We start from the raw sequence: 10,517 nt of genomic DNA, 5'->3' as shown, positions 1-10,517 counted from the left end.
TTATATTTTTACTGGAAACCATAAGACAGAGAGCTCTATTCATTCTGCAGCATCAGTTTCTGTCTAACCTTTGAGTGCAGGTGGACACTGCTTTTATTCAAGGCTTGCATCTGATGGAAAACCTCATTTTCTGCCTGAGGCAGCCAAAAATGTTGTTATCAGCCCCTTTCCATAGTCATGATTTATTTTGCTAGTATGTCACGACACATGCATTTTCCCTTTTGAATTTGAAGCTTTTATGAAGCGCTTAGTGTTGAATGATTGTTTATTTTAATATTAATAGTTGCAAGATTTCTAATTTAAATTTGGTAACACTTAAAAAAAACAACAGTTATTGAAAAATGGTAAATTAATACTTAATTAAACATAGGTAAATAGTTATTTTTCGATTGACTGTTAAATTTCTGTTTGTCAATAGTCCATCTATTAAAAATTGCACACATTTAATGAATTTTATAAAATGTATTATGTAGATACATACTTACATGATATTTTGACTATACTGGTACACATAAAATTTGTAATTATGTGTTTGTTAATAATCCACATAATAAATTGTGATTTTGAAACTGATGTTCCATTATGGTTCAGTCACAGTAAAAGTAGGTCAGCAGCCTCTTTGTGACTAGTAAGAAATTGGTTGCTGGCTGGTGAATTTTTTTTTCTATGCGTGACTGATTGCAAGTAGGTTTAGTGATTATCTAGTCATCAAGAGGTTGAGCATGCAACACTCTGTGGTTGACCACTTTTCCATCGCAAGACGATTGCAAAGTTTGCCTCATGGAAGGCAACCCCATCCAAACAATCGCAGTTCCCTTATAATAAGTAAGTATTAGAAGGTAATAAGTTATCTCCTTTGTTCCGTCTTCCTTCTTTGACCTCCAGTTGCAATAAATGGCTGCCTCTCACTCAGCCTGGTTCTTCTGGAGGTTGCTTGATGTTAAAAGGGAGTTTTCCCTTCCCACTGTTGCCAACTGCTTGCTCATAGGGGGTTGTTTGATTGTTGTTGTTTTTTCCTGTATTATCTTTACCTTACACTATGAAGCACCTTGAGGCAGCTGTTGTTGTGGTTTGGTGCTATATAAATACAACTGAGTTGAACTGAATAGTTAATGTGAATTTCTGTGTATATAGAGTATATATGGAACTGATTTGTGAATCTGACAAATTTATCACGGTTAATCGCTATATTATCACAACAATATTGCGTATAATTGCCAGTTTTCCCCATATTGAATCACCAACCATTAGGACACTGATAGCAGACTGAATCCACCATACTGTCGTTTTGTTGTTGAATTGGCAGATCGAAGTCGCTTAGAAAACAGAAACCGACTGCAAGTGATCATTGTCTAACCTGCTTTATAATAGCCATCCAAATAATTGTTGTAGATTAGCATTTATTTTTGAAGTTTAAAAACAATCTGATGCACGTTTACATTTACAATTTTGAAAATAGACAATTTATACATCACATTAATAATATATTAAATTTATTATTGGTAAACAACACAAAGTTTAATTACCTGTAACAATGAGAAAAAAATACATCATGATGTAACTTGTTGTCAGGTTAAAAGATCGGTCTAATCTTACCTCTTCATTGCTTTTGAGGTTGGATTGACAACATGTTCAATCACTCTAATGAAAGATTGTCCTTGCAGGTGTTTGTGTGGCTCTTCTCCTGAAAGGCTCAGCCTTCCTCTGGGGAAATCATCCTCCTTTCAAGTTCTTGTTGGATGTGTGTATTTGTGTGTGCGTTTGCTCATGTGCAAGGGCAGGTCATGACTTACTGTGTACTGACAAACACACGCATACACATAGTCTCCCAACATTCCCAAGATCCTAGGGGAGTCTTTTTCTTTTCTTTTCTTTCTTTTTTTAAGTGACCTTGGAGGTGACATATGCCCCGAATGGTGAAAAACACAGACAAGACATGTTAATATGTGTTGAAAGGGTCAGCTAAGGTTACGCAGCATTGCCCACCATACTTGACGTCTTCCCAACACCCAACCAATCACAGTCAAGGACTCAGTGATGCAGTGTCCTTCTTACTGGAGGGATTCCTAGGAACCACCGTGTGATGATGCTGGCTTAAACAGCCCAGAGTCTCTCCTGTCTTCTCACACCTCCTCCCACCCTCCGCTCTCTGCCCCAGGCTTTTTCTCCAAGCCGTGAATTAAGTGCATCTGCCTGTTGTGTTTGAACAGAAGACATTCTAGCGCCATCCACACTGCTCCCACAAGACTGGCTATGTAGACGGCAGACGGAGTCATCATCCAGCCCTCTTTCTCTCCTCTCAGCTAGGCTCCACCTCTCACTTTCCCTCTCTCCCTCTTCCTCTCTTCCAGCATCACACTCACACAAACACACACACAGCACACACACTTTTTCTTCAAGACCTCCTACTCCTACTACAGATGAGCGCCTCCTCGACAGGGCGAGCAGATTTGGAGCTGAAGGTGTGTTGTTGTTGCCAGGTAAGAGAGCACGTTTCTGCTTTGGGCTACCTCAGAAGTTGCAAAGAATCGGGGCGTCTCTTGTTTGTTTTGTAGTGTCTTCTCATAGTGGGGTGGATGTGTGTGATGTATCTGTTTCTAGGTGACATAATCAGGAAGGGTGGGTGTTTTAAGGGTGTCACAGGGGAAGTACACTTCACTCCCAAGCCTTCTTATTAACACCGTTTTTGGCGCGTCTTTCGTTGCCATGTGCACTGAAAGGCTTTTTGTGCTTGCTCGGAAACTGCTGTAGGTGCAGGGTGGAGTGCAGCTAGTGATAGCAACATATAGAACACGTCTTTTGTTGCGAGGGGAGACCACAGCGTGGATGTGTGGGCAGATGGAGAGGAGAGGAAAGGAGGGGAGGGGAATGGAGACGGAAGATGAGCAGCTGCTTTCATCCCATGGAAGCTAATCCCTCCGTTTGTTCACCTCGCTCCATCAGATAAAATAGGCAGGCTGCAGCCCTGGTGCCCTATCATTAATTTTTTTTACTTCACTATTCTCCATCTTTGAGTCATGATAGATTTATTTTGAGCAGAAATAAAGACAGGCAGGGTATTGATTCAGAAATGAGCTGTAATGCCATTTGAATATGGAACAAGACAAGCGCTTCAACTTGACTTTTCGAATACTTCGATTTGGTCCTGACTACACTTCCTGCTGATAATTTATCCTATAAACTTGTGGCAATAAATAGCTGTTTAAAGTTGCAGTCTTTTTAGCTTAAGAGTCTATTTAGTGAACAGATACAATTTGAAAATGTCGTTCCAGTTCCTCGCCGATATTGTCCTTATCTGGTATCATTATTAGTGGGAACCCCCGTTGCTGTAAAGAAGGCTTATCACCTCCCACGGGTTTACTGATAGAGTGCCGATTGGCTACCGCACAGTGCACATGTAATGGACGGCTGCTGTCGCTCAGCAAACATGTCAACCATATCCATGGTGATTGTTAGCGCGCCTTCGCTGACAAGTCATTAAAAAAGAAGTGGCCTGTCACCTCTTGCCTGCTCCCAGATTACCTAATATCTCAGGGGGCATAATCAGCCAGAGGCATGGGAGAGGAAGAAGAGGGAGAGAGAAGAGGGGTTGCTCAGCTGTTGCTGTTTAGCTGTACTGGTTTGGACATATACACTAGGTAGCTCCCGTGTGTCAAACTGTTACCAGGTGACGGGAAAAGCGCGAGTGAAACAGCACTCTTTGCTTTTCTCACCTAAATCTAAATGACCTCTGATCTAATTCCCCAAGGCAGAGCCTATGTTTACATACTCTCAGGGAGCTTCTGCAGATGCTCCATTTCATAATTACTAACTGAATCAGACAGGCTGAAGCCATGCACTAATGGATGCTGTGTGGACTGATAGCTCAGGGTAGCTTTTTTTGCAAAACCTTGGCCTTTAAGAATCTGGAGCCAAAACTTTTTGGAAGCGCTGCCATATGAATCACAACCAGGGTATAGTCATGAATTCTTCTCCTTTTGGCTTTAAATACTTTGTCTGGCTTCCAATCACGTATACAGCAAGAAAGAGAGGGCAGGGGCAGATATTGACTCAGAATCTAATCAAGTGGCCAGTTATCTGTTGCCTGAGGCGTTGTCATGTTTTATCAGGCTTGTTAAGGGGCTATTAATGAGAAGTACAGACCCAAAGTCCCAAGCCTGATGTCCAAGCAGCTCTAACCTTTTGTCTTGGCTGTGTTATCTGGAGTGAACTTTTCAAAAGCCAGAAACTGTCAGGATGGAAGGGCATCTGCCAGCATTACTTTGCACGTGGACAGTGGCTCTCACTCATAAGGTTATTAGAAGTGGTATGGAAAGGAAGTAGAGCCACGAGGACAGTACGGTGAAGCTATTTGTTTGTTTATGTTTGGAACAACACAAAATGGAAAATATCACTTAGGATTTGACCTTGTGTGGCCATTTGGTTTGGGTGCCTATGAACTGGGATGTGCACAGAACAGTAACAGTGTCACCACAGAGACTGAGTCATGCTGGTGGATGCCTCATAAGTAGTGTTCCCACTCTCCAAGGACATCCCTATAATCATCCTTTGATCACATTCATCACCATCACTGATACCAGATATCTTAGGGGAAAAAAGTCTGGTAATGTATTGCACTTTTTTTACATTCTTTGGAGCTGATTATTGATTGACTATTCATCGCAATCTAGTCCCATCTCCTTTACAGTGCCCCTGCTACAAAACTGATAAAACAGTTGTATATTGGTTCTTATTTAAGATGATGGATAATGACGTTCAACAGTTCTTAGCATATTCAGCCTGAGAGAAATCAGTCTACGAATTTTAACAAAGTTCACCCTACTTCTGCCATCAGTATAAAACCCAACAAACACACAGTTTTCTGCAGCATTTGTTCTCTTCGTGAAACTAAAGTGCAAAGCACCACCTGTTAGTATCACAGTGTGGCATCACTGTTCAAAATATTTTTTTTTCTCTGTTGCTTTGCAAATTAACCATGTTTTCAGTTCATGCATATTAATGGTAACTTCCTGCTTCAAATTTATGGAAGCCTGTTTCTTCAACAGATTGTCAGGCAGGTTGGTTGTTATTTGATTTTTGTGCTGCAGACAAGAGATAGGACTTTATGGTATAGAGCAGCGGTGAGCAGTTAAATTGAGAAACTGGGACTGTTGTGGATGGCCACAACAATAAGATGATAAACACTGAGCAGAACTGAATCCATCACACCTAGACCAAAACCTTCCTTCTTCCTTGTTTTGGTTGCTATAGCAGATTGGCGCAGTCGTCTGTAGTTTGAATGGAAGGTGCCGACTTATCTCAAAGTTAAAGTCAAAGATGTGCCACAGCATTGCAACCAACATGTTTTTAAGTGCAACTTTTACTTTGAAGGCAACAGGTCTTTGTGTCCATTTTGTTTCCTACTTTTCAGTTTCACTAGCAATAGGAATTTGCAGACGAATTGGTATGTTCTTTTCAAACTATGCAACAATCTGCTAGTGACCAAAGCTATCATGGATGTTTTTGCCAACCAATCAGTGAAAACACATTTTTCTCTAGCGGCCTGTGGTTGCCAGGGGGTCACAGACCAGTCTCTAGACCTGTGTGACTATGCAGTTGATCAACTTTACAGCGACTGCCATCAATCTGTTGTAACCACTATCCTGTGTGACTGTGGAGTGCTTGCTCATTTATTTGATCCTGGTTTGTCAGATATCCCAAATGGCGTAGAAGTTAAATCCACCTGGTTAGAGGTCAAGTGCCCACAAAACCACAATGTGTGAGCAGTGCATCACCCCCACAAGATGGACTGAGGCAGACTTAGACTGCTTTCGTCTCTTCAGCGACAAAGTGACTTTACAAAACGGTGTGTAGATTGAAGTATTGTGACCTTGCAACACTATACATAGGTGTTTGCTGCTATTTCACCACAATCTGCTGATAATTTTAGGTACCTGCTGGTGTAAAAGTCTGTTAAAATGATAATTTATTGCACATTTAGCAGTTCATGACAAAGCAATGCTTTTCAATGGTTTTCTTTTTTGCTGCATTTTTCAGCACCAATATTTCCCTGCAGGCGTTCAAGCCAAAACAAGTCGGATTTAAATCAAAGCGGTAAAGCAGTGTTTTAGTTTGAGTGAACCTGATGGAGACAAATCAGGACGTCACATCTAAGTGTTAAACGCTTGAGTTATCCTGTAAGTTCATCAACATCAGCTCCCTGAGTTTGTCACTTTACAAGATGTTTTTCGAATACAACCCTGAATTGTGTTGTGTGTAAAGTAATGAGAGACGAAAGGTCATTGTCATAGTTTCTCTTGCTTGCCTAACTGGTATCAGCATCGCTGTAAAGACCTGACACTAATAGGCTAATTAGCTTGGTCTTAAGTCCTCATTTGAAGCTCTGTGTTTGACAGAGTGTAGAGGACTCAGGACTGCTTGATCTCTGTGGACCCACCGAGATAAGACTCAGATTACAGGATCAATCCACACACGGTCTCACAAACACACACATACTCATACACATTTTATTGACAGAGCTAAACAGACTCATATGTATGCTTAAAAACACAATCCAGTTACAATCCGTAGCATCAACATTGTGCTTAAAAAGCACACACAGACTTAACTACATGATGTTTCAAGCTGTACTATATGAGAATCTTTTGGCTCTTTTGAGTTGTGCCAATTTTAGCCATCACAATTTTAAGCCCTGCGTCATCATGACCATCAGCCACCAGCTCTAATTTATGTGTCTGCTGTCCATGTGAACCCTCACAGCTAGGTGCTTCCTAAATACTGGAACTTTGTTTTGTGGTACAATGACACACTTAAACAAGAATCACAAGAGATCTTCTTCTCTCTGTCATAAAGTAGATTTTTTTATAACTTGTTGCTGATTTGATAGTGTATGTCACATGGTGTAAAGCTGCTAAATTACCTACCATAAATGAATACCTACTTTCCTTCCAAAAGAAAGCTAGTAAAGCTCTTCTCACTTGTGCGTAATCTAGAGCAATGCCTCCAATCTTCTATCCAGCTGTATTTGGCATTTAAATTTATAATAATCAACTGCAACACAGTCAAGACAATTGGAACTGAATTGCAGTAAATCAGAAAGGATGAACACCACAGCCTGAAAAGTGTCTAATGAAGCCAGTTTGAAAAAAAGGTCTGTTTTGGATATTGCTGCCTCAGTTTGCAGAATGCGCTTAATTAAATACACTAAGTGAATGACTTCGGGGGAAGCTGAAATGCACTGTCACAATGACTTCATTCAGTTTTGTTTCACCAAGGAAAACCTTGGGTAAATACAATAAATTAAACTAATTTAAAAAAATTACAGGATCTCTGTCAGGTTTGTTTGCGCCAGAGTGTGACGAGGCTCACTGGGTCTTTGACTATGATTTGCATTGTTTCACATTTCTGTTTTTATAACAGAGACTTTCACATATATTCACAGTTGTATTTGCTATAAAACAAAGGTTATAAACTGAGATACACTATAGGAAGCCTATTTAATTGACATTAAAGGTGGTACCGCAAGAAGCAGTTCCATATATAGTCTCAAAAAGCCGTTACATTACCCTTGAAGATAATATAACAAATTCAAGGACACTTAAAATTTCTTTTTGCAATATTTCACTGAGCTCATGTTTTAAAACTACAGCTGCATAAGTTCATGAAAGACCGCTTTTCAGCTGTAAGTCAGTATATGGTTTGACTTGCATGTCCATCCACTTAAGAAACATCAGGATAAATGCCAGTCTCTAAAAAATCAAGTTCTGAGCCAGATATCAAAAAAGCTGGAGCAAAGTTTCACAAACTAGCAAGGTGAACATTGGGAGAAACAATAGAAGATCTGACAAATGTTACAAAGAAGACAACACTTTTTACACATAAGAACAAGGGCAGGGAACTGGGTAAAGGGGGATACACTGAGGCGACTAAAGGGATTTTAATATTATAGCTATTAATTAGAATTAAATCACAACCAGGAGGCTCTGGAAAATTAGCAAATTAAAACATATGGAATAAGCAAGCAGTCATCGTGGCTAACAGAGCACCTGAAAAATAAGCAAGAGTAAAGCTTCTTTGGGTTGCTCTCTGATTCACAAGTGGTCACCACATTTGGCAGGTGTAACACATTTACACCAGATGTAACCTTTCCGGAGATTTGTGTGTCATTTTCAGATTTTAAGGGAAAGTATTAACCACAACACAATGGCGTTACCTTCTGAAAATAAGCAAACATCCAAAAATGCAAAGCGAGCTTAGACAGAAACCCAAACGTAGAAATCTACTAGAATCTAAAATTCTACCATGGAGCGTAAAAAGTCACTTCTATTGCTAAAGATGCTGTTAGCCAAATCATTAGCTTGAGCTTGTGTGTTACGGACTTTTATCTCAATCATTAGCAAAATTCATGACTTTATGTCAGTAACTCATCCGATGGGGCATGGTGACGTCACTGCCCATAATGCCGGGACTGCTCATGTACATCACAGCCAGTCGTGCCCTTGAATTAACAACCGTGCATTTATGAAGGCTGTATTTCATGGCTTTGTCATGACTGTCTGTTAGAAAGCTATTCATTGACAGACGTTATCTTTGGTGCACATGTGTGGCGATGGTGATGGAGGGGAGGGGCAAGAAAAAGAGAATGATTTGGTGGTAGGACTTACCTCCAGTCTCAGCGCTGTAATTTTAAAATCCCCTTTAGGAGGAAATTGCTTTTGCCCTCCTACAACTTTTTAATATCCTGATTCATACTTAGCGCTGGTGAAACGCATCATCTTCCCGTAGCATTTCTGCCACTGCCCGAAGGCGCTGTGTGGGGAAGTTATTAGAGATTAATACCATGTGGGTGTGTGGGACTGCTGAGGGACACGAGCCTTGCCCTGTGTGCTCCATGTCAGTCCTCCTGAGCCCCTGTACATAGTAGACGAAACATCCCCTGTGCCCGGTGAAAGCATATTTGAATTATTACTGAAGGGCACGCGGCATAAAAAGAGGCCCTGGAGCACATGTTGAATGTTGCATAAATGTAATAAGGCATTCTTTTAAAAACCAATCTGTCCTGTGCTTACATGCACATTCACACCAAACCCTAAAGAAGGAAGTGCTACCCCACCTCAAGGTTTATGTCAGCAATAACCAAACCAGCTGAGCTGTTCCAGTTATCTCTTGGGATGATTTAGCCACTCTCTATCAAGAGTTACCCATCAACGGAGAGACGAGCCTAGAATTCAAATTACCAGTGTCCATTCTTCAGTCCATCTTCCATTCATGAGTTTACAGCAGTAAAACAGCTGCTTTTTTCAGGGAGGGAAATTAAGTAACGTGAACTGAGTATTACAAAGGCAAATGCATCAATTTGAGCAAAATGACACATTTACAAATCAGGCATCAACACAAACGGAGTCTTGTATAAGGCAGAAAAGGTTAATTGTGTTTTTACAGCTTGTACAAGCTCACAATTCTCCAGCCTCTGTCGGTGTCCTCGGAATATGTCAGATAGACGAGGGGAAGCAGATCAAATTATATCCCAGTAAGTTGCCTCCTGCCTCTGCTACAGTTAACTCGCTGCTTCTGGGCGCCCTTGGAGGATGCATTAGTCATAAAGCAATACGACACCCAACAGTGTGTGTAAAACACAGTGGCGTGATGGGATAAAGCAAGCAAGCAATTAAAATCAGTGTCACCCCGCACCGCCTTGCCTGTGACACAAATGACCTTGGTGGGTTTAAAATGTGTCACAATAATTTCAACATCTGTTGGGAAGTATGCGTAGTTGTCACTCATATTCAACTTATCGCTCTGTGAGCTGAGTGTATATTTGCACTCCAGAGCAGCCCGCTGGAGTGAGTCACATTGCTGTATTGTTTTGCTACCAATCAAGGTCATTGCATGCTCATTAAATTCACCGTGGATGGATTAAACCGAATAAATGCACAGGCACATAATCAACATTACAGCCTTAATTTTGTCAAGTGACCCAGCTGTGAAGATGATTTCATTCATCTCTCTAACACAGCAATGCAGTGGATGTCATTAGCTGTTGAACCGGTGACTCCCTGGTTCTCCGTTAGAGAGGGACCCCCCTCCTGCAGTGTGGATGTGCATGTGTGTGTGGATCAGACCTGCTGTGGAAAAGAAATTGCGAGGGAACACCAAGTGATAAGGAAAAGGCAGTCCTCCCTTTCACCCCACCTTTTCTCATCCCTGGCCCCGATGATTCTCCATTACTGTTAGTCGAATGGTATGTGTGCCCTCCGCTGCTGACTGCTGAGATTTGCCTCTGATGCAAACATCCTTGTTTGTCACCATGGCAACCAAGTCTCCTGCCTGCTGTAGATTGTCATGCCAGCCGCCTCCCCCGTGCTCTTCCTCTTCGATTAGCACCGTACTGTAGCTGACATGTGCGAGAGTCGTACATTGTTCTGCGATCCGTCTTATCGTCATAAGCTGCTCTCGTCTGCACCGCTGCCCCTGCTCCAGGGTGAAGTGGCCCCCTTTTTAGCAACTCTTCAAAAATC

The 10,517-nt window shown here is 41.3% G+C and overlaps 1 protein-coding gene across 2 annotated transcripts in view; it reads left to right on the top strand.

Moving 5' to 3' along the window:
• Positions 1–2,336: 2,336 nt before the first annotated feature.
• The window catches only part of syt1a (synaptotagmin Ia), a 214,453-nt gene continuing 206,272 nt past the window's right edge, over positions 2,337–10,517 (top strand). For both annotated transcript variants that reach the window (XM_026146694.1, XM_026146690.1), the window contains exon 1: positions 2,337–2,480. The gene's annotated coding sequence lies outside the window, so the exon portion shown is untranslated. The remainder of the gene's footprint in view (positions 2,481–10,517) is intronic.

Source organism: Astatotilapia calliptera, chromosome 17, assembly GCF_900246225.1.
Source record: "Astatotilapia calliptera chromosome 17, fAstCal1.2, whole genome shotgun sequence".
Lineage (NCBI taxonomy): Eukaryota > Metazoa > Chordata > Actinopteri > Cichliformes > Cichlidae > Astatotilapia > Astatotilapia calliptera.
Note: the sequence above shows the minus strand (reverse complement) of the source record. Positions and strands in the feature narration are given on the sequence as shown.